At 45.4% G+C, this 24,462-nt stretch overlaps 1 protein-coding gene across 1 annotated transcript in view; it reads left to right on the top strand.

Moving 5' to 3' along the window:
* The window catches only part of LOC124612283 (protein GDAP2 homolog), a 678,155-nt gene that overhangs the window by 184,310 nt on the left and 469,383 nt on the right, over positions 1-24,462 (top strand). Inside the window, exon 3 of the mRNA XM_047140390.1 lies at positions 2,234-2,273. The gene's annotated coding sequence lies outside the window, so the exon portion shown is untranslated. The remainder of the gene's footprint in view (positions 1-2,233; positions 2,274-24,462) is intronic.

Here is a 24,462-nt window from a genome sequence, read left to right on the forward strand (position 1 = left end):
CGGATAATGTACAACATCTCCAAGAGCCAAGATGGAATAATATGAGTATAAGACCAAGAACGAGGTGCTCGGACTATACAGGATGTAATACAGGGATGTACTTTTTCGCCCTTACTGTTCAATCCGTACATCGAAGAAGCAATGATGGAAATAAAAGAAAGGTTCGAGAGTGGAGTTAAAATTCAAGGTGAAAGGACATCAGTGATTAGCTGATGAAGTTGCTATTCTCAGTGAAAGTGAAGAAAAATAACAGTATTTGCTGAATGGAATGTACAGTCCAGTGAGTACAGAATATGCATTGAGAATAAACCGAAGAAACACGAAAATAATGAGACCTGGCAGAAATACATCAGGATCAGGGATCACGCAGTAGATGAAGTTAAGAAATTCTGCAACCTAGGCAGCAAAATAAATCATGACGGACGGAGCGAGGAGGATATAAAAAAGCAGGCTAGCGGTGGCAAAAAGGGTATTCCTGACCAAGAGAAGTCTGCTAGTATCAGACATAGGCCTTAATTTGAGGAAGAAATTTCTGAGGATGTACGTTTGGAACACAGCATTGTATGGTAGTGAAACATGGACTGTGGGAAAACCAGAACAGAAGAAAGAAAATGAAATGACCGTGTGGCGTTGTTGGCCGCGAGGCCCCGGCCGGGGAAGTTCTGCCGCCGGGTGCAAGTCCTACTTAGAATGATATTTTCACTCTGCAGCGGAGTGTGCGCTGATATGAAACTTCGTGGCAGTTTAAAACTGTGTGCCGGACCGAGACTCGAACTCGGGACCTTTGCCTTTCGCGGGCAATTGCTCTACCAACTGAGCTACGCAAGCACGACTCACGTCCCGTCCTCAGTCCGGCACACAGTTTTAATCTGCCAGGCAGTTTCATATCGGCGCACAGTCCGCTGCAGAGCGAAAATCTCATTCTGGAAACATCCTCCAGGCTGTGGCTAAGCCATGTCTCCGCAATATCTTTTCTTTCGGGAGTGCTAGTTCTGCAAGGTTCGTGGGAGAGCTTCTGTAAAGTTTGGAAGATAGGAGACGAGGTACTGGCAGAAGTAAAGCTGTGAGGACGGGGCGTGAGTCGTGCTTGGGTAGCTCAGTTGGCAGAGCACCTGCCCGCGAAAGGCAAGTCTCGGTCCGGCACACAGTTTTAATCTGCCAGGAAGTTTCAAGTCCTATTTAAGATGACGCCAAACTGGGCAACTTGCGCGTCGGGGACGATGAGATGATGATGACAACTCAACACTGTTACACGGGCAGAGAAAAACTCCAATCCGGTTGGGAATCGTTACCACTCAGCTAAGCAAGCGGACAGATTATAGATAACTGCATCATCTGCATAAGTGTAAGGTTACTATTAATACACGTTTTCGTGGAGCATGCCTTCTCCTTCTGTTGATGATTACCTGTCCAACATAAAATCCTTTGTCCTTCCTTGCAAGAAACCCTCCACCCAGTCACAGATATTGTTTAATACCACATATAACCGTAAATTCGTTAATAAACTTTGATGTTGTGGTACAAAGTCAGTTGCTTTTCGGTAGTCAGGAAATATTGAATCCACTTGATTGCCTTGTTCCATGGTTTTCAGGACGTGAGAAAAGTGCGAGTTAGCTTCCGCATGACCAATGTTTTCGGAACTCGTGCTGGTGGCATGGAGGAGATCAACTGTCAAATTTCATTGTTAATTTGATGAGACCACTATCTCCTTCACAGATATCTGCTGATGAGATACTGCTACTGCTCCAATAAACTAGACGTAGACGTCTGTGGTTTTTTGATTTCTAATTTCACTTTGCATCGTCAAAACCACCACGCGATCTACAAAGACTAAGAACGTATACTGAAATTCGTAACTCGTAGTTACGAAGACTAAAACTATGAGCATCATGTTCAGTTTCGTTACATTCACTCTCTTTAGAACTGAATTTTCTCACAAAGTTGTCACAGCTGATTATTCTTTATGATAAACGTATGAAAAAATTCACCACTGCTGCCGGCCGAAGTGGCCGTGCGGTTAAAGGCGCTGCAGTCTGGAACCGCAAGACCGCTACGGTCGCAGGTTCGAATCCTGCCTCGGGCATGGATGTTTGTGATGTCCTTAGGTTAGTTAGGTTTAACTAGTTCTAAGTTCTAGGGGACTAATGACCACAGCAGTTGAGTCCCATAGTGCTCAGAGCCATTTTTTTTCACCACTGCTGAATATTAAAAAAATATTTGTGCATTGTTACAGACGCTGCACTTCGAAACGTCGCTTTCCTAGCTGGTCCTTTGTAAGTACAGATCCTGTTTTTCTTTTTTTTTCTTTTTTATTCCTGCGCGCCGCGTTGCTTTTACAGCTTCATCCCGTTCAGGCCCGCTCGCCCGCCCGCCAGAGCTGTTGCCCCTGCGAGAAGGCCGCCGCTTTATATATTGATTCCGGGCGCGCGGCCCCGATATGTGAGGTCCCTCTGCCGCTATGCTGCCATCTCCGCCCAGAGATTCGATCTTGGAAACAGCCAGCGTCCGCCCATTTCCGTTCCGTAATTGCATCACATCTACGTACGAGTCTGGACGTGTGCCAACCGGAGCTAATGTCACTCTGTTAAATTACGCCGCAGAACTGATTTCATCGTCACGGCTTACATTCGATTGTGTGACGTTACCGCTCCCGAGAGAGAGAGAGAGAGAGAGAGAGAGAGAGAGAGAGAGAGAGTGTGAGTACAGCGGTGAAAAATACTAGTCTCCTAACTGACATGAATGTGGTTCCAGTTACCATCCATTCACGTTGGTTTTAATGTAATTCTACTCGTATGATAGGAGACGAATATCGGTGTAACATTATTTTCATTGTCTGCTATTGCTGTTGTGTGATATCCAGACAGCAGAAACCTCGATTGTACCGACGCAGCTTTCAACCTTCTTTACTGGTACATGTATATCGCACAAGACACTCTACATAGAAATGGTAAACTATATCTCACACCAGTTTCAGGCACATCCCGTCCTACTAAATTCGTTTATCAATCTAAGGTCAATTATTTTTACAAGGTTTTTCAGATAATGCGTTTCTTCTCTAACCTATAAAATAAGAAAAAAGGAATACTTAGATACTTAAACGTAAGGGTGAAAGGATATCAATGATAAGATTCGCTGATGACATTGCTATCCTCAGTAAAGGCGAAGAATAATTACAGGATCTGTCAAATGGAATTAACGGTCTAATGGATACAAAATATGAACTGACAAGGGGAGGCCGCTAATTGTGAAATTCAGATTCAATTCATACTGCGCATAATAAAAGCTCATGGCCAGAGGTGTAATGTGGCAAAGCACCAAGATGCACTTCTCAGCCGTTGTCGAGAAAATCGACAGTTAAAATGAACCGTTGCTGTGAAATACTCTCTACGATTAATAATTTTCTACGGCGTCGTGGCGCAGCGGTAAGCGCTCGGGTTCGTAATCCGAAGGTCGGCGGATGGAATCTCGCACCATGCAAATTATTTTTTTAGTATTTGGTTTTTGTAATTCAAATGTGTGTATATATACACACATTTGAATTACAATATATATACAGGGTGTTTCAAAAATGACCGGTATATTTGAAACGGCAATAAAAACTAAACGAGCACCGATAGAATTACACCGTTTGTTGCAATATGCTTGGGACAACAGTACATTTTCAGGCGGACAAACTTTCGAAATTACAGTAGTTACAATTTTCAACAACAGATGGCGCTGCAAGTGATGTGAAAGATATAGAAGACAACGCAGTCTGTGGGTGCGCCATTCTGTACGTCGTCTTTCTGCTGTAAGCGTGTGCTGTTCACAACGTTCAAGTGTGCTGTAGACAACATGGTTTATTCCTTAGAACAGAGGATTTTTCTGGTGTTGGAATTCCACCGCCTAGAACACAGTGTTGTTGCAACAAGACGAAGTTTTCAACGGAGGTTTAATGTAACCAAAGGACCGAAAAGCGATGCAATAAAGGATCTGTTTGAAAAATTTCAACGGACTGGGAACGTGACGGATGAACGTGCTGGAAGGGTAGGGCGACCGCGTACGGCAACCACAGAGGGCAACGCGCAGCTAGTGCAGCAGGTGATCCAACAGCGGCCTCGGGTTTCCGTTCGCCGTGTTGCAGCTGCGGTCCAAATGACGCCAACGTCCACGTATCGTCTCATGCGCCAGAGTTTACACCTCTATCCATACAAAATTCAAACGCGGCAACCCCTCAGCGCCGCTACCATTGCTGCACGAGACACATTCGCTAACGATATAGTGCACAGGATTGATGACGGCGATATGCATGTGGGCAGCATTTGGTTTACTGACGAAGCTTATTTTTACCTGGACGGCTTCGTCAATAAACAGAACTGGCGCATATGGGGAACCGAAAAGCCCCATGTTGCAGTCCCATCGTCCCTGCATCCTCAAAAAGTACTGGTCTGGGCCGCCATTTCTTCCAAAGGAATCATTGGCCCATTTTTCAGATCCGAAACGATTACTGCATCACGCTATCTGGACATTCTTCGTGAATTTGTGGCGGTTAAACTGCCTTAGACGACACTGCGAACACCTCGTGGTTTATGCAAGATGGTGCCCAGCCACATCGCAAGGCCGACGTCTTTAATTTCCTGAATGAATATTTCGATGATCGTGTGATTGCTTTGGGCTATCCGAAATATACAGGAGGCGGCGTGGATTGGCCTCCCTACTCGCCAGACATGAACCCCTGTGACTTCTTTCTGTGGGGACACTTGAAAGACCAGGTGTACCGCCAGAATCCAGAAACAATTGAACAGCTGAAGCAGTACATCTCATCTGCATGTGAAGCCATTCCGCCAGACACGTTGTCAAAGGTTTCGGGTAATTTCATTCAGAGACTACGCCATATTATTGCTACGCATGGTGGATATGTGGAAAATATCGTACTATAGAGTTTCCCAGACCGCAGCGCCATCTGTTGTTGAAAATTGTAACTACTGTAATTTCGAAAGTTTGTCTGCCTGAAAATGTACTGTTGTCCCAAGCATATTGCAACAAACGGTGTATATCTATCGCTGCTCGTTTAGTTTTTATTGCCGTTTCAAGTATACCGGTCATTTTTTGAAACACCCTATATATATTTTACAACATATATATATATATATATATATATATATATATATATATATATATATATATAATTCCCGGCAATCAGTTGCAACAGTTATGCATATAATAAGTTGTTGAAAGTCGTTTGTCGTGGAAAAACTGGCGACTTCGAACATCATTATGTTTTCCGCAAACAAAGTTGTATTTCACAAATGTTATTAATTGTCTTCATAATGTTAACCACGTATAGTTAACGGAAGACGTAGAAACGATATTCCGAAACGAATACGTATAACGTAAGCCAAACGTTCCAATTAGAATAGAAACCCCACGAACACAAATTTTCTGTGGCAGGTATGAAATATAAACTCCGTTACTCGCTCGTTACACTTGAAGGACAGATGTTGAATGGGCCGAAACGAGCCGCCGCATAACAGCGTAGTTGCCTGCTAACTTCGAAAGAAGGTAGATGCGGTCCCTAGCGCAACTTATAACATCGTTGAAAATCAATGTGGATGTGAGAGCTTTGGTACACCCTGTTAAACAAACGGAAAAATGGAGGCGGTACAATATATATATACAGGGTTATTACAAATGATTGAAGCGATTTCACAGCTCTACAATAACTTTATTATTTGAGATATTTTCAGAACGCTTTGCACACACATACAAAAACTCAAAGTTTTTTTAGGCATTCACAAATGTTCGATATGTGCCCCTTTAGTGATTCGGCAGACATCAAGCCGGTAATCAAGTTCCTCCCACACTCGGCGCAGCATGTCCCCATCAATGAGTTCGAAAGCATCATTGATGCGAGCTCGCAGTTCTGGCACGTTTCTTGGTAGAGGAGGTTTAAACACTGAATCTTTCACATAACCCCACAGAAAGAAATCGCATGGGGTTAAGTCGGGAGAGCGTGGAGGCCATGACATGAATTTCTGATCATGATCTCCACCACGACCGATCCTGTTTAAGAAATGCCGAACATCATGATGGAAGTGCGGTGGAGCACCATCCTGTTGAAAGATGAAGTCGGCGCTGTGGGTCTCCAGTTGTGGCATGAGCCAATTTTCCGCGGGCTACGCGTGAAACTTGCCCGCACGCGTTCAACCGTTTCTTCGCTCACTGCAGGCCGACCCGTTGATTTCCCCTTACAGAGGCATCCAGAAGCTTTAAACTGCGCGTACCATCGCCGAATGGAGTTAGCAGTTGGTGGATCTTTGTTGAACTTCGTCCTGAAGTGTCGTTGCACTTTTATGACTGACTGATGTGAGTGCATTTCAAGCACGACATACGCTTTCTCGGCTCCTGTCGCCATTTTGTCTCACTGCGCTCTCGAGCACTCTGACGGCAGAAACCTGAAGTGCGGCTTCAGCCGAACAAAACTTTATGAGTTTTTCTACGTATCTGTAGTGTGTCGTAACCATATGTCAATGAATGGAGCTACAGTGAATTTATGAAATCGCTTCAATCATTTGTAATAGCCCTATATATATATATATATATATATATATATATATATATATATATATATACACACTGATTTTCGACGATGTTAAAAGTTGCGCTAGGGACCGCATCTACCTTCTTTCGAAGTTAGCAGGCAACTACGCTGTTATGCGGCGGCTCGTTTCGGCCCAAAAAAATGGCTCTGAGCACTATGGGACTCAACTGCTGAGGTCATTAGTCCCCTAGAACTTATAACTAGTTAAACCTAACTAACCTAAGGACATCACAAACATCCATGCCCGAGGCAGGATTCGAACCTGCGACCGTAGCGGTCTTGCGGTTCCAGACTGCAGCGCCTTTAACCGCACGGCCACTTCGGCCGGCCGTTTCGGCCCATTCAACATCTGTCCTTCAAGTGTAACGAGCGAGTAACGGAGTTTATATTTCATACCTGCCACAGAAAATTTGTGTTCGTCGGGTTTCTATTCTAATTCGAACGTCCGCTATACGTATTCGTTTCGGAATATCGTTTCTACGTCTTCCGTTAACTATACGTGGTTAACATTACGAAATTAATATATATATATATATATATATATATATATATATATATATATATATATATTTGAATTACAATAAACTAATAATAAAAAATGTTGTATGGTGCGAGATTCGAACCGCCGACCTTCGGATTACGAACCCGAGCGCTTACCGCTGCGCCACGACGCTGTAGAAAATTATTAATCGTAGAGTATTTCATGGCAACAGTTTCTTTTAACTGTCGATTTTCTCGACAACGGCTGAGAAGTGCATCTTGGTGCTTTGCCACATTACACCTCTGGCCATGAGCTTTTATTATGCGCAGTATGAATCGAATCTGAATTTCACAATCGGCGGCCTCCCCTTGTGAGAGTAAACGGAAGAAAGACGAAAGTAATGAGAAACAGCATAAATGAGAATAACGAGAAACTTAAAATCAGAATTGGATGTTAAGGAAGTCTACTTCCTTGGAAGCAAAGTAACGCCCGACGGACGAAGCAAGGAGAACATAAGAAACAGACTAGCGCACTCGCCGGACAAAAAAAAAAACATCAAACTGGTGAATGTACAGTTCGTTGAAGATTATTCATAGCAAGCAGAAAGATAACTCTTAGACGCTACAACGACTGCTGTGATTTGTCGCGAAGCGTTTCTGTGCCATAATATGTGATAGGCTGGGTTGCAACATAATGTGTGGACTAGGAGTATCTCTCATACTGATGTCTCCTGAGCCAGAAGATTTGTTTGAACATGGCTCAGCTAGAGGTGCCACAATCTTGGCTTCTCCCAGCTGTTTAGAGCGAGGCTTAAAGCTTTAACTTACGCTGGCTGACAAAAAATATGAAGCGCTCAGAAAGGGAGGAGGACACAAAATTAAATTTAATGGGTTGAGACAATATGTTGATGTACTCCATGGTTATAACGTCGTGTCAAATGTAGCAAGAACTTCTCAATATGAACTCATTTAGCAATATGAAATGGCACCATCTCTGTATATACTGATTCTGTTGGGTAGGGTGTCATAAAGCCGTATCTCTCCTGGCAGAAGCTGGCTCACGCCCGTTTTAATTGGTCCTTGAAATCCCGAATACTGATAGTGAGATATACACTCCTGGAAATGGAAAAAAGAACACATTGACACCGGTGTGTCAGACCCACCATACTTGCTCCGGACACTGCGAGAGGGCTGTACAAGCAATGATCACACGCGCGGCACAGCGGACACACCAGGAACCGCGGTGTTGGCCGTAGAATGGCGCTAGCTGCGCAGCATTTGTGCACCGCCGCCGTCAGTGTCAGCCAGTTTGCCGTGGCATACGGAGCTCCATCGCACTGGTAGCATGCCGCGACAGCGTGGACGTGAACCGTATGTGCAGTTGACGGACTTTGAGCGAGGGCGTATAGTGGGCATGCGGGAGGCCGGATGGACATACCGCCGAATTGCTCAACACGTGGGGCGTGAGGTGTCCACAGTACATCGATGTTGTCGCCAGTGGTCGGCGGAAGGTGCACGTGCCCGTCGACCTGGGACCGGACCGCAGCGACGCACGGATGCACGCCAAGACCGTAGGATCCTACGCAGTGCCGTAGGGGACCGCACCGCCACTTCCGAGCAAATTAGGGACACTGTTGCTCCTGGGGTATCGGCGAGGACCATTCGCAACCGTCTCCATGAAGCTGGGCTACGGTCCCGCACACCGTTGGGCCGTCTTCCGCTCACGCCCCAACATCGTGCAGCCCGCCTCCAGTGGTGTCGCGACAGGCGTGAATGGAGGGACGAATGGAGACGTGTCGTCTTCAGCGATGAGAGTCGCTTCTGCCTTGGTGCCAATGATGGTCGTATGCGTGTTTGGCGCCGTGCAGGTGAGCGCCACAATCAGGACTGCATACGACCGAGACACACAGGGCCAACACCCGGCATCATGGTGTGGGGAGCGATTTCCTACACTGGCCGTACACCACTAGTGATCGTCGAGGGGACACTGAATAGTGCACGGTACATCCAAACCGTCATCGAACCCATCGTTCTACCATTCCTAGACCGGCAAGGGAACTTGCTGTTCCAACAGGACAATGCACGTCCGCATGTATCCCGTGTCACCCAACGTGCTCTAGAAGGTGTAAGTCAACTACCCTGGCCAGCAAGATCTCCGGATCTGTCCCCCATTGAGCATGTTTGGGACTGGATGAAGCGTCGTCTCACGCGGTCTGCACGTCCAGCACGAACGCTGGTCCAACTGAGGCGCCAGGTGGAAATGGCATGGCAAGCCGTTCCACAGGACTACATCCAGCATCTCTACGATCGTCTCCAAGGGAGAATAGCAGCCTGCATTGCTGCGAAAGGTGGATATACACTGTACTAGTGCCGACATTGTGCATGCTCTGTTGCCTGTGTCTATGTGCCTGTGGTTCTGTCAGTGTGATCATGTGATGTATCTGACCCCAGGAATGTGTCAATAAAGTTTCCCCTTCCTGGGACAATGAATTCACGGTGTTCTTATTTCAATTTCCAGTAGTGTAGTTGATGTCCGAACTGGTCCCACAAATGGTCAGTCGGGACAGATATGAGGATCTTCCTGGCCACAGAAGTATCTCATCGCCACGCATAGTTCATAGACACACGTGTCATTTGTGAGTGAGCATTGTCATGTTGGAAAATGACACCACGATACTGTCGTATGAAGTCAACACATAAGAACGCAGGGTGCCCGTGAGGTACCGTTCGTTGTGCCATCAGAGTACCCTCGATCACTGTCAGCAGTGAACTGACGTCATACCTCAAGGCTTCGCACACCGTAACGCCAGGAGTGATATCGCGTCTCTAGATACACTAATCATTGCCACGGGTGAAGAAACGAGAAGTTGAAACGTTCCTTCCTCTCGTTCTTGCAGGTGCCTTAGTGTTGCTCGAAGTCTCACCTCGCAGCAGCGGGCGGAATCGACGTGCTCTTAGCGAAGTGAGACACGCGGCATAAAATGCAAAACGTGTGCAGGTCATGTTCGCAAATCTGGTTCTTAAAAGAAACTTTCTTCTTCGTCATTTCAGTAACTGCCCACACTGATAAGTACTTCCAAAAATTGATATAATTTCCTATGCGATTTTTTTTTTTTTGCATTTTCAAACGTAACTTGTAAATATTCATAAAAAACGGGCAGATGATTAAATGTGTTTCATGGTAATTCGTCAAAAGAATGATATGGCACTTCAGTAAAGGTGCAACTTTTTTTTTTACTTTTTTTTACTTTTTTTTTTCTTTTGCTGAAGTGCTATACACTTTTTTTTGACGTTGCATTATGTGCGTATCCAAATTATATGATAACGACTTTCTAATCAGTAGAAACAGATAATGATTATGCCATATGAGTACCCGAGGCCAGGAAGATATAATAAAAGATTTTTGCCAAAGCTAAATTGTTTCTTCGCAGCCACTTGGAACATTGTTAACGATGCTACACAACGAACTTACACTAAGGTGATAAAAGTCATGGGACTCCTCCTAATATCGTGTCGGACCTCCTTTTGCCTGTGGTAGTGCAACAACTCGAGATGGCGTAGACTCCATAAGTCGTTGGAAGACCGCTACAGAAATATCGAGCCTTGCTGCCGCTATAGCCGTCCATAATTGTGGAAGTGTTGCCGAATTGACCTCTCGATTATGTCCCAGGTCGAGCGATCTGGGTGACCAAATCATTCACTCAAACTGTCCACAGTGTTCTTCAATCCAGTCGCGAACAATTGTGGCCCAGCGATATGGCGCATTGTCATCCATAACAAGTCCATCGTTGTTTGGGAAGTCCATGAATGGCTGCAGATAGTCTTCCAGTCGATTCAATTGGACAGAGGAGTCAGTGCATTCCATGTACACACAGCCCAAACCATTGGGGAACCATCACCAGCTTGCAGAGTGCGTTGTTGCTAACATGAGTCCATGGCTTTGTGGGATCTGCGTCAAACTCAAACCCCACAATCAGCTCTTACCCACCTCAATCGGGACTCATCTGACCAGGCCACGGTTTTCCAGTCATCCAGAGTCCAATCGATATGGTCACGAGCCCAGGAGAGGCGCTGCAAGCGATGTCGTGCTGTTAGGCACTCGCACTGGCCGTCTGGCGCCATAGACCATTAACGCCGAATTTCACCGTACTGTCATAACGGATACGTTCTTCGTATGTCCCCCGTTGATTTCTGCCGTTATTTCACGTAGTGCTGCTTATCTGTTATCGCTGACAACTCTACGCAAAGGCCGGTGCTCTCGGCCGTTAAGTAAAGACCGTCAGCCATGTTCATTGTTACAGATAATGACTGAAATACCGGGTATTCAAAAAAAAAAAAAAAGGCTCTGAGCACTATGGGACTTAACATCTGAGGTCATCAGTCCCCTAAAACTTAGAACTACTTAAACCTAACTAACCTAAGGACATCACACACATCCATGCCCGAGGCGGGATTCGAACCTGCTCCCGTAGCGGTCTCGCGGTCTCCAGACTGAAGCGCCTAGAACCTCATGGCCACATCGGTCGGCTGTGGTATTCTCGGCAGGATCTTGACACTGTGGATATCGGAATACTGAATGCCCTAACGATTTCTGAAGTAGAATGTCCCATGCGTTTAGCTCCAACTGCCATTCCGCGTTCAAAGCATGTTTATTCCCGTCGCGCGAGCATAATCACGTCGGAAACCTTTCATATGAATCACCTGAGCTCAAATGGCAGCTCCGCCAATGGACTTTCCTTTTATGTCTCGTGTACGCGATCCTATCGCCATATGTACGAGGGCAGTTCAATAAGTAATGCAACACATTTTCTTTCTGAAACAGGGGTTGTTTTATTCAGCATTGAAATACACCAGGTTATTCCCCAATCTTTTAGCTACACAACACTATTTTTCAACTTAATCTCCATTCAATGCTACGGCCTTACGCCACCTTGAAATGAGGGCCTGTATGCCTGCACGGTACCATTCCACTGGTCGATGTCGGAGCCAACGTCGTACTGCATCAATAACTTCTTCAACATCCGCGTAGTGCCTCCCACGGATTGCGTCTTTCGTTGGGCCAAACATATGGAAATCCGACGGTGCGAGATCGGGGCTGTAGGGTGCATGAGGAAGAACAGTCCACTGAAGTTTTGTGAGCTCCTCTCGGATGCGAAGACTTGTGTGAGGTCTTGCGTTGTCATGAAGAAGGAGAAGTTCGTTCAGATTTTTGTGCCTACGAACACACTGAAGTCGTTTCTTCAATTTCTGAAGAGTAGCACAATACACTTCAGAGTTGATCGTTTGACCATGGGGAAGGACATCGAACAGAATAACCCCTTCAGCATCCCAGAAGACTGTAACCATGACTTTACCGGCTGAGGGTATGGCTTTAAACTTTTTCTTGGTAGGGGAGTGGGTGGGGCGCCACTCAATTGATTGCCGTTTTGTTTCAGGTTCGAAGTGATGAACCCATGTTTCATCGCCTGTAACAATCTTTGACAAGAAATTGTCACCCTCAGCCACATGACGAGCAAGCAATTCCGCACAGATGGTTCTCCTTTGCTCTTTATGGTGTTTGGTTAGACAACGAGGGACCCAGCGGGAACAAACCTTTGAATATCCCAACTGGTGAACAATTGTGACAGCACTACCAACAGAGATGTCAAGTTGAGCACTGAGTTGTTTGATGGTGATCCGTCGATCATCTCGAACGAGTGTGTTCGCACGCTCCGCCATTGCAGGAGTCACAGCTGTGCACGGCCGGCCCGCACGCGGGAGATGACAGTCTTGCTTGACCTTGCGGCGATGATGACACACGCTTTGCACAACGACTCACCTTGCTTTTGTCCACTGCCAGATCACCGTAGACATTCTGCAAGCGCCTATGAATATCTGAGATGCCCTGGTTTTCCGCCAAAAGAAACTCGATTACTGCCCGTTGTTTGCAACGCACATCCGCTACAGACGCCATTTTAACAGCTCCGTACAGCGCTGCCACCTGTCGGAAGTCAATGAAACTGTACGAGACGAAGCGGGAATGTTTGAAAATATTCCACAAGAAATTTCCGGTTTTTTCTACCAAAATTGGCCGAGAAAAAAATGTGTTGCATTACTTATTGAACTGCCGTCGTATATGCGCATATCGCTGTCTATTGACTTTTCACCACAGTGTATTTTTCTTGTTAAGTGAAAGCGAAATGTTGCCCATCAATGCACATCAAACAAATCAATTGAAACAAAGTACTGCTGTTTGACAGTCTTGCAGTGTTTTCAGCAGTGCTAGGTACTGAAGTTCAAAGAGAGTATCGCAACCTATTTGATCAACGAATACTGAAGGGTCAGTTCAGCTATATATTTTTTAAAGATACTTGTATTCCTATGCAATAAAACACATCGATTGCTGATTGCAGTATTCGTCACGAGCCTGAATTACACAATCATTTTTTGATTATCAGGACACCGTACAGGCTCACACTTAAAATGCAATTTCAGCATTGCATAACCTCTTATATTCAGGACTAAAAGCGCCTTTCCGCTGCAGAACTATTGATATATTTCTCTTGCTTTTTCCTTCATTAAGGTAACCTACTCCTAATGACTGTACAACTTCCGCATGTTTCCGTGTTGACCTACTTTATAAGTACTACCTAGTGCTTCATGCTGTGTCATAACTGCAGTCTCCATAGGTGACCTGGACAGTAATTTATAGCTATTGTTCCTATACCTTCCTTAAATCAACACAGAAAGTGACGCATTATGCGTCAGCGAAACACATCAGCTTACAAGACTGATTACTTCGTTACGTATCTGTCTGGCTGATCACGATCCGAAATCGGAACCAAGCGTTCCGTATTGCTGTTTTAGGAGACCTATTCGAACACACATTACAGACATAAAGAGTCGACTTATCACAACCTCTCCCTTCCTCATTCTCCTTTCTTTAAAGGCAGTCTGACTCATATCCTGTAGAGGAACGGAAATCTAAGTCTACGGGGAAGGGGGGGGGGGGGGGGGGGAATAGGTGGGAAGGAAGGTAGGAGGGTACATTTCGCTTCTTTGTTTTGCTAAAATTTAACATCTAAGTTATTAGGTATGGAATAATTAACTTAGTCCAACGAGGAGTGTGACAGAAACATAATACAACAAAACTTCATCTACATGGGACTGATGGGTCACGTAGAGTTGAGCATGGGCACTAGCATAGGAGTGCCATTATCTTTCATCGCAGTTAAGTGACATCTGTTAGTGCATGAATTGCGTGACTGGATTCCCTTGGCGCCATATCATATGCAGTGAATTCGTCAAAACAGACATAAGTGTGCCGTTTGGCAACAAATCGTCTTTTATAAGCTGTAGTATACAGAGAAGTTGCAGCATTCGAGGATTGCGGCGAGGTGCAGGAGGATCTGCAGCGGATGGGCACTTGGTGCAGGGAGTGGCAAGTGACCCTTAACATAGACAAATGTGATGTATTGCGGATACATAGAAAGAAGGATCCTTTATTGTATGATTATATGACAGCGGAGCGAACACTGGTAGCAGTTACTTCTGTAAAATATCTGGGAGTATGCGTGCGGAACGATTTGAAGTGGAATGATCATATAAAATTAATTGTTGGTAAGGTGGGTGCCAGGTTGAGATTCATTGGGAGAGTCCTTAGAAAATGTAGTCCATCAACAAAGGAGGTGGCTTACAAAACACTCCTTCGACCTATACTTGAGTATTGCTCATCAGTGTGGGATCCGTACCAGATCGGGTTGACGGAGGAGATAGAGAAGATCCACAGAAGAGCGGCACGTTTCGTCACAGGGTTATTTGGTAACCGTGATAGCGTTACTGAGATGTTTAGCAAACTCAAGTGGCAGACTCTGCAAGAGATGCGCTCTGCATCGCGGCGTAGCTTGGTGTCCAGGTTTCGAGAGGGTGCGTTTCTGGATGAGGTATCGAATATATTGCTTCCCCCTACTTATATCTCCCGAGGAGATCACGAATGTAAAATTAGAGAGATTCGAGCGCGCACGGAGGTTTTCCGGCAGTCGTTCTTCCCGCGAACCATACGCGACTGGAACAGGAAAGGGAGGTAATGACAGTGGCACGTAAAGTGCCCTCCGCCACACACCATTGGGTGGCTTTCGGAGTGTAAATGTAGATGTAGATGTATCACGTAGCTAAGAATCGGCATTAAGACTGCACATTAAAAAACTGTACAAATTAGTTTTATGTTAAATAACATATGAAGAGAAACATCGAAATATATAAGAATAGAAGGAAGGATTTTGTGAAGCCGGAACAGCATTAAAAGTCTAATCCATGGAGCAGAATTGAATAAGAAATTTTTTTTAGTGAGAAGTGTCGCAACCAGCAAGTCACTTTGAGCAAGAGGCTAGGCAACCAAAACCAACGACAGCTACAACTAGCATTAAAAGTGTCACGCATACGTATTGTTTATTTCTTACCATACGCAATCCAAAGTATAATCAGAAGATTAGTTAGCAGTTTTTTTCCAGGACAAACTAATGTATTTTTACTGTTTTTTTCCCTGAACTGTCTGAAAAAACTGTATTTGTTGGCAGATATCATGATACATCAGCCTTAATTGTTACTGGTTTTTATGTGTCTTTTATGTCCATGCACAACATGTTATAAGCATCACAACCACCTGATAACCGCGTTGATTATTACAACAAATATCAATAAATAAATTCAAAAATAAAATGGCTATTTAGTTTGGTGTTCCTAGAGAAATTACATCTTATCGTAGCATGGATCGGCTGTAGAAATTATTATTTTCATCATATAATGTTTTACATCTGATCGTTTTTTGTAACGTTATGTACCTCTTGTTGACTAAATTTCGTTTTCAGAATGAATCTTCACCCTGCAATAGAACGTGTCCCAATTTGAAGTTTCCTGGCAGATAAAAACTATGTACTGGACCGGGGAGTCGAACCTGAGACGTTTGCCTTTCATGGGAAAGTGCTCTACGACCCGCCCACACAGCTCTCTTTTCGTTTCTTTACGATTCATTCATGGGAATGCAACAGTGTCTAGGTGATGAGAGGCTGTAACTGGAATAGCTTTAACTAGCAAACCGACGAACCTAGCGTTTGAATTTCTTTAACAATAATTAAACCTGCGAAATTATTTATTAATAGGTGCGTAGTTCGCTGCCGATTCACACTGTACACATACGCATAAACACTACAACAAACAATCAGTCTTCTGTTGTCTGAGCTAAGAGCTGCATCCTTCTGAATGGCCCTGTAAGCGGATAACCAGTAAATAAAAAAATACTTGAAATTTTTTTCTAACAAACAAAGATAAAGAAAATTATACTTCACTGTTTTGTCACCAACAAGGTCAGCAATGACAGATCAACAAAGGCAAGTTCGTCCGACACCAAAAGTTCAAATTGTATCTTCTGTTGTTACGCTAGAAATCTTAACTGTTGGACTCATAGGCACGTTTAAGTTTGGTGTGGTACGGTAAGTGTATGCAGAGTTGTGAGCTAGCAGCAGCCTCCGGAAGACTGATATCATCCAGTATTGTGCGTCAAAGGCCAACGGCCTTGCCGCAGTGGTAACACCTTTTCCCGTCAGATCACCGAAGTTAAGCGCTGCCGGGATGGGCTAAGACTGGGATGGGTGACCATCCGATCTGCTGAGCACTGTTGGCAAGCGGGGTGCACTCAGCCCTTGGGAGGCAAACTAAGGAGCTACTTGATTGAGAAGTAGCGGCTCCGGCTTCGTGTACTGATATACGACCTGGAGAGCGGTGTGCGGACCACATGCCCATCCATATCCGCAGCCAGTGACGCCTGTGGGCTGAGGATGACACGGCGGCCGGTCGGTACCGTTGGGCCTTCCAAGGCTTGTTTGGACGGAGTTTAGTTTAGTTTAATTGTGCATAGAAGGCTCCATGAAGTTTGCGTATTTTGCAAGGTGACCAGGCAGATATTTCCCTCTCACTGTATGTTTCTTCAGAAATGTTTGCTATAAGACTGCGAAACTGTAGTCTCAGTTTCTCTTACAACGTCAAAGCAGAGAGACTTATGATACTGTGAAGACCCGGATCACAGTATTATTAAGAAAATCTCCTCCTGACGAGGGAATGCGACTGTGAAAGCCTTTTAAGATACGAGTAACAAGAAATTGTGTGAATTCCTAAGGGAAGTCATCAGTCCCTAGACTTAGACACTACTTAAACTAATTTATGCTAAGAACAACACATACACCCATGCCCGAGGGAGGACTCTAACCTCTGGTGGGAGAGGCTGGTCATTCAGGGCTGGGTTGAGAGCAGTTTTACATAAGAATGGATCTCTCCCTGTGAGCCTAAATAAATCCTGATTGTGACAACTTTGGCCACCGCTCGCTTCCCGAGCACGGGGTCCTGGATTCTTCGATTCCCGGCGGGGTCAGGGATTTTTCACCTGCTCTGAGATGACTGGGTGTTGTTGTGTCGTTTTCATCATCATCATCATCATCATCATCATCATCATCATTATTATTAATCCCCATTACAGACGGAGGAAGGCAACGGCAAACCACCTCCACTAGGACCTTACCTAGTACAGCGGTGCTGGTGTCCCGCATCGTTCCCCCACGCGCTGTCAAGAAGCATAGGACTTCATTTCCATTTCCATAACAACTTAAACGCTTTCCATCTTGAGAAAATTTTTTAAACTTTTTTCTTAAATATGCCAATTCCCATGCTTTACGACCTGTAAAGATACTGAAAATATTCCCACGGTTATAGTTTTCTTTAAAACATAAATAGAACGATCGTGCTAGTTATGTACCTGTACAAATAATATGTTTTGTGCTGTTCAGGAAGTGCTTTTATTTATTTTTCTTTCAAGAACTTTCAATACAACGAAAGTGAAATAAAAATATAAATGTATGCTGCAAAACTGGTCACACTTGATGCAACATGACTGGACTCAAAATCGTCGCCATTGGAGAAGTCACTTGTATCGGAATCGCCTAAAATAAGTTGTATTATTTCTTCATCTGTTAATCCTAAAAAGACAAAGGAATATTTTATATGTATATAAATACAAAGCAATACTGTTTTCTCATACATCTTAGTGCGAATATTTACTGCACTGTCTGCATCTGATAGTGAGGTTAGCGTCAAAGCTTGGCATCATTAACACCTGAGACGCACGATCGTGCTACTCCAAATATAAACATTTATAAAATCCAACAGGCACTTCATGCACTTGTTTAGACACCTTATATACGTTAAGTGTAATATTCTCAGTCAAAAGTAACGCAGCATTGCCTTAAATGGGCGAAATGGAGGAAAACACACATTTACCTCGCGGACGCATGACCCTGTCCTCTCGGCGAATTTTGAAGTCATCTGCTGCTCTCTGGTGGTCGCATTACGAAACGAAACAGCTGCCAAACACAAGCCGGCAGCCCGCGCAGTCGTTTTTGTGTAGGAGTGACGCAGAAAAGTGATGAGGCGCGACAAATTTAAAACCAAACCCGCAAACTCTTGTGGGCCACGGTGGAAACGGTTAATGGCTATAGCAGCTATGTTTCTACTGTACTGTGTCTGCCATACGCCCATTTAAGAATTTTCAGACGTATTATTTCTGGTAGGCAATAAAAACATTCTAATTCCATTTTGTTAAATTTTGCAGGTGAAACAAAACGGTTTCTTAAAAAATACTGTAAAGTGATACAGAAAGTTGCTTCCTGTTTAACTGTATAGTAGAAGAAATCCGTGCACTTTCAAATCTCTCTTTGGTTATGGAGTTACTGGTTACTGAAATTACGAGTTTTCACAGACGGGTGGAATTCCGAGATTTTCATTGGCTACCATCGTTATATGGCCTACAATTTTTCTATTTTGTGTAGAACTATGTACTCTGTACTTTTGTTAAGTTGCATACGAAAGAAGGCACAGCTTCTTCATTGTTATTTTTTCGATTTTCCACGTTTCCTAACGGAGTGCACTGTGTTAAAAATAAAAACAGGAGTCACGTAGTTGCCGATTGGTGAACACCCTCCTTAGTTTATTTTCCCGTGGTAGTAGCTGATCTTTGCCATGTTGGTGCACATCGACATTACACAAATCCATGTCCACTCCTCTGTATACGGTACAAACAACAGACTTACCGTCACAGTTCATGACATGCAGATGTTATTCATCAGACCGTCTCAGGGTATGAATATTTTTCTAGCGTTACGTTTATTAGAACTTTAATATGGCTGTCAAACCAAGTTCAACCACATATTACCTCCTGCTCTAGGTGCCACATATCAATTAATTTTCATTTCCACTTTCGTGAGAACAATATGAAGTTATGTTATGTAGATTTGATCAAGCGAAGTGAACTCGTACCTATCAGCTGTTGCTCCAACTTGGTTCAGTCTTTATGAAATTTGGGTTCATAGATCCTGAGAAAACAGTACCCAGAACAGCCACCTCTGGCCGTAATAACGGCCTCAATACGTCTGGGCATTGAGTCAAACAGAGCTTGGATGGCGTGTACAGGTACAGCTGCCCATGTAGCTTCAACACAATACCACAGTTCATCAAGAGTAGTGACTGGTGTATTGTGACGAGCCAGTTACTCGGCCACTATTGACCAGACGTTTTCAGTTGGTGAGAGATCTGGAGAATGTGCTGGCCAGGGCAGCAGTCGAACATTTTCTGTATCCAGAAAGGCCCGTACAAGACCTGCAACATGCATTGTCCTGCTGAAATGTAGGGTTTCGCAGGGATCGAATGAAGGGTAGAGCCACGGATCGTAACACATCTGAAATGTAACGTCCATTGTTCAAAGTGCCGTCAATGCGAACAAGAGGTGACCGAGACGTGTAACCAATGGCACCCCATACCATCACGCCGGGTGATACGCCAGCATGGCGATGACGAATACAGGCTACCAATGTGCGTTCACCGCGATGTCGCCAAACACGGATGCGATCATCATGATGCTGTAAACAGAAGCTGGATTCATCCGAACAAATGACGTTTTGCCATTCGAGCATTCAGGTACGTCGTCGAGTACACTATCGCAGGCGCTCCTGTCTGTGATGCAGCGTCAAGGGTACCCACAGCCATGGTCTCCGAGCTGATAGTCCATGCTGCTGCAAATGTCGTCGAACTCTTCGTGCAGATGGTTGTCGTCCTGCAAACGTCCTCGTGTGTTGAGTCAGGGATCGAGACGTGGCTGCACGATCCGTTACAGCCATGCGAATAAGATGCCTGTCATCTCGACTGCTAGTTATACGAGGCCGTTGGGATCCAGCACGGCGTTTCGTATTACCCTCCTGAACCCACCGATTCCATTTCTGCCAACAGTCATTGGATCTCGACCAATGCGAGCAGCAGTCACGATACGATAAACCGCAATCGCGATAGGCTACAATCCGACCTTTATCAAAGTCGGAAACGTGATGGTACGCATTTCTCCTCCTTACACGAGGCATCACAACAGCGTTTCACCAGGCAACGCCAGTTAACTGCTGTTTTTGTATGAGAAATCGGTTGCACGTTGTAGGTGTCGCCACCGGCTCCAACATTGTGTGAATGCTCTGAAAAGCTAATCATTTGCATATCACAGCATCATCTTCCTGTCGGTTAAATTTCGCGTCTGTAGCACGTCATCTTTGTGGTGTAGCAATTTTAATGGCCTACTTTTCTTAAGAAATACACTCCTGGAAATTGAAATAAGAACACCGTGAATTCATTGTCCCAGGAAGGGGAAACTTTATTGACACATTCCTGGGGTCAGATACATCACATGATCACACTGACAGAACCACAGGCACATAGACACAGGCAACAGAGCATGCACAATGTCGGCACTAGTACAGTGTATATCCACCTTTCGCAGCAATGCAGGCTGCTATTCTCCCATGGAGACGATCGTAGAGATGCTGGATGTAGTCCTGTGGAACGGCTTGCCATGCCATTTCCACCTGGCGCCTCAGTTGGACCAGCGTTCGTGCTGGACGTGCAGACCGCGTGAGACGACGCTTCATCCAGTCCCAAACATGCTCAATGGGGGACAGATCCGGAGATCTTGCTGGCCAGGGTAGTTGACTTACACCTTCTAGAGCACGTTGGGTGGCACGGGATACATGCGGACGTGCATTGTCCTGTTGGAACAGCAAGTTCCCTTGCCGGTCTAGGAATGGTAGAACGATGGGTTCGATGACGGTTTGGATGTACCGTGCACTATTCAGTGTCCCCTCGACGATCACCAGTGGTGTACGGCCAGTGTAGGAGATCGCTCCCCACACCATGATGCCGGGTGTTGGCCCTGTGTGCCTCGGTCGTATGCAGTCCTGATTGTGGCGCTCACCTGCACGGCGCCAAACACGCATACGACCACCATTGGCACCAAGGCAGAAGCGACTCTCATCGCTGAAGACGACACGTCTCCATTCGTCCCTCCATTCACGCCTGTCGCGACACCACTGGAGGCGGGCTGCACGATGTTGGGGCGTGAGCGGAAGACGGCCTAACGGTGTGCGGGACTATAGCCCAGCTTCATGGAGACGGTTGCGAATGGTCCTCGCCGATACCCCAGGAGCAACAGTGTCCCTAATTTGCTGGGAAGTGGCGGTGCGGTCCCCTACGGCACTGCGTAGGATCCTACGGTCTTGGCGTGCATCCGTGCGTCGCTGCGGTCCGGTCCCAGGTCGACGGGCACGTGCACCTTCCGCCGACCACTGGCGACAACATCGATGTACTGTGGAGACCTCACGCCCCACGTGTTGAGCAATTCGGCGGTACGTCCACCCGGCCTCCCGCATGCCCACTATACGCCCTCGCTCAAAGTCCGTCAACTGCACATACGGTTCACGTCCTCGCTGTCGCGGCATGCTACCAGTGTTAAAGACTGCGATGGAGCTCCGTATGCCACGGCAAACTGGCTGACACTGACGGCGGCGGTGCACAAATGCTGCGCAGCTAGCGCCATTCGACGGCCAACACCGCGGTTCCTGGTTTGTCCGCTGTGCCGTGCGTGTGATCATTGCTTGTACAGCCCTCTCGCAGTTTTCGGAGCAAGTATGGTGGGTCTGACACATCGGTGTCAATGTGTTCTTTTTTCCATTTCCAGGAGTGTATGCTACAAGTTTGACTGATTTTCTACGTTATTAAGTATTATTACGGACTTACAAGTATAATAAAGTGTCTGTTTGTGGTGTGTTTGCTTACGTTAAGGTTGCGATCGGGCGAACAGAAACATGCACCTCGCCATGAGTGCAGGCCAGTGAGGGTAGTATTATGCTATGCGGTTAACTTTGTACAAGACGCGTTAATTAAGTAATGCATCACATTTTTTTCTGCAAGGAGGTTGGTGTTATTCAGGATTCCAGTACACCATATTATTCCCCATACTTTTGGGTATAAAACGCTATTTTCCATCATAATCTCCATTCAGTGCGACGGCCTTACTCTATCTTATTGGGAGGACCGGTGTCAAAGAATAGTGCCACTCCACTAGACGACGTTGGAGCCAGCATCCTGCTGCATCAGTAACCTCCCCGTCAACAACGTACTGCATCCTGCAGAGTGCATCCTTCGTGGGGCCAGACAGATGGATTCGGAAGGTGCAAGATCCGAGCTAAAGGATGCATAAGAAAAAACAAGTTCTGTGATCTCTCTGGTGCGCTACCTTGTGTGAGAGCTTGTGTTGTCATGAAGAAGGAGAAATCCGTTTGCATTTTTGTAACAACGAATACGTTGAAGTTGTTTCTTCAATTTCCTGAGGGTAGCGCAATACACTACAGAGTTGATCGTTGCACCGTGAGGAAGGTCATCAAACGGAATAGTCCCTTCAGGGTCCTAGAGGGCCGTCGCCATTACTTTACCGGCTTAGGGTATGGCTTTGAACTTTTTCTTGTGAGGGGAAGTGGTGTGGCGCCATTCCATGGATTGCCATTTTGTTTCTGGTTCGAAGAGATGAAAGCACGATTCATCGACTGTGACCACGTCCGACAAAAATTGTCACCATCGGCCTCGTAACGCAAAAGAAATTTCGCACACGTGGTCTTTCGCTGCTGTTTATGGTCTTCTATTAGGCGTCAAGGAACTCAGCAGGCTCACATATTGGAGTACTCCAACTGGTGGACGAGTGTGTCAGCACTTCAAACAGAGACGTCCAGTTGAGAAGCGAGGTATTTGATTGCGAACCGTCGATCACCTCGAATGAGTGTCTCCACAGATTCAAATTTTGCGGGAGTCACAGCTGTGTGTGGCCGGTGTTCGCTGCCAAGTCTCTGTAGACATCCTATGAATATCTGCGATGCTCTGGTTTTCGCCAAAAGAAACTCAATGATAGCTCTCTCCTTGGAACGCACCTCGCGCCGCGGATCTTCGGTGGGGGTGGACTTCAACCCGTGTGTGTATGGAGTGTCCAGCTTGCGGCTTCTCCTCCCGAGTCTTAGTTGGTGAGAGATAAGGACTTCGTGGTATGTTTGTCTTCTGGGCGATCCGTGGAACGTACCTCCGTCACAGACGCCATTTTTAAGGCTACGTATAGCGCCGCCACCTATCGGAACTTCATGAAACTATAGCGGCTAAAGCTGAATATTCCACGATTTTCCGCAACTAATTCTGCACCGAAATTGGCCGAGAAAAAATGTGCTGCATTACTTATTTAACGCCGCTCGTAATACGAAACACATGGTCACACACTCACAATTTTCACTAATTATAAATAATGTTTTACTTGTATTTTACGCGTACTTTGTTCATATTTATGTTGATTTGTGATTTTATACGGAATATGGGCGCTCCTATACGAGTATTGTAAACTATAAAATATTACATAGTTTTCTTACTCTTGTGTAGGGACGCTGGTTAGAATTGTAATTACAAAAGAGGAAAAGTTGGATGATCTTCCCTCTATGTTAGCAAGACAAAAGCGCTCCAAAGGGAAAGGCGGAGGGCGCGGGAAATAGTGCGCCAAGTGTGAACGAAGCAGTGAATAGTTGCTATCGGAACGTAGACATCTTCAAGTGAGACGAAAGTATCTCCGTAATCAGAGGGTCTAATCGATGCTGGTTCTGCCTTTTAAACTGTGGGCTGCTAATCCTCCACGGCAAATAGTAATTGGAAGAAGGCCAATGTGTGATCCGTGTGAACTCTGAGGCTGACTATACGCAATACTCCAGGCAAAGTACTGCTTTCATAAGTATAGTGTACCGGAATTTATTGTGATTTTTTGTGAATGTATCGACAGAATTTCACTTTTTTATGTATCAAGATCGTCACTGGTCCCAATCATGGTACGTATGATAGGACCTACATGCAGATCGTAAAATCTGCCTTAGTTTTATAGCCACATTGAAAAACGGTGAAATCTGTTCTAACATAGACTGTCAGAGATTAGAAAAATTAGTCGGTTTTCATGAGAAACAAGTTATGGATCTAGAGAAGTAAGA

Source organism: Schistocerca americana, chromosome 4 (genome assembly GCF_021461395.2).
Source record: "Schistocerca americana isolate TAMUIC-IGC-003095 chromosome 4, iqSchAmer2.1, whole genome shotgun sequence".
Taxonomy (NCBI): domain Eukaryota; kingdom Metazoa; phylum Arthropoda; class Insecta; order Orthoptera; family Acrididae; genus Schistocerca; species Schistocerca americana.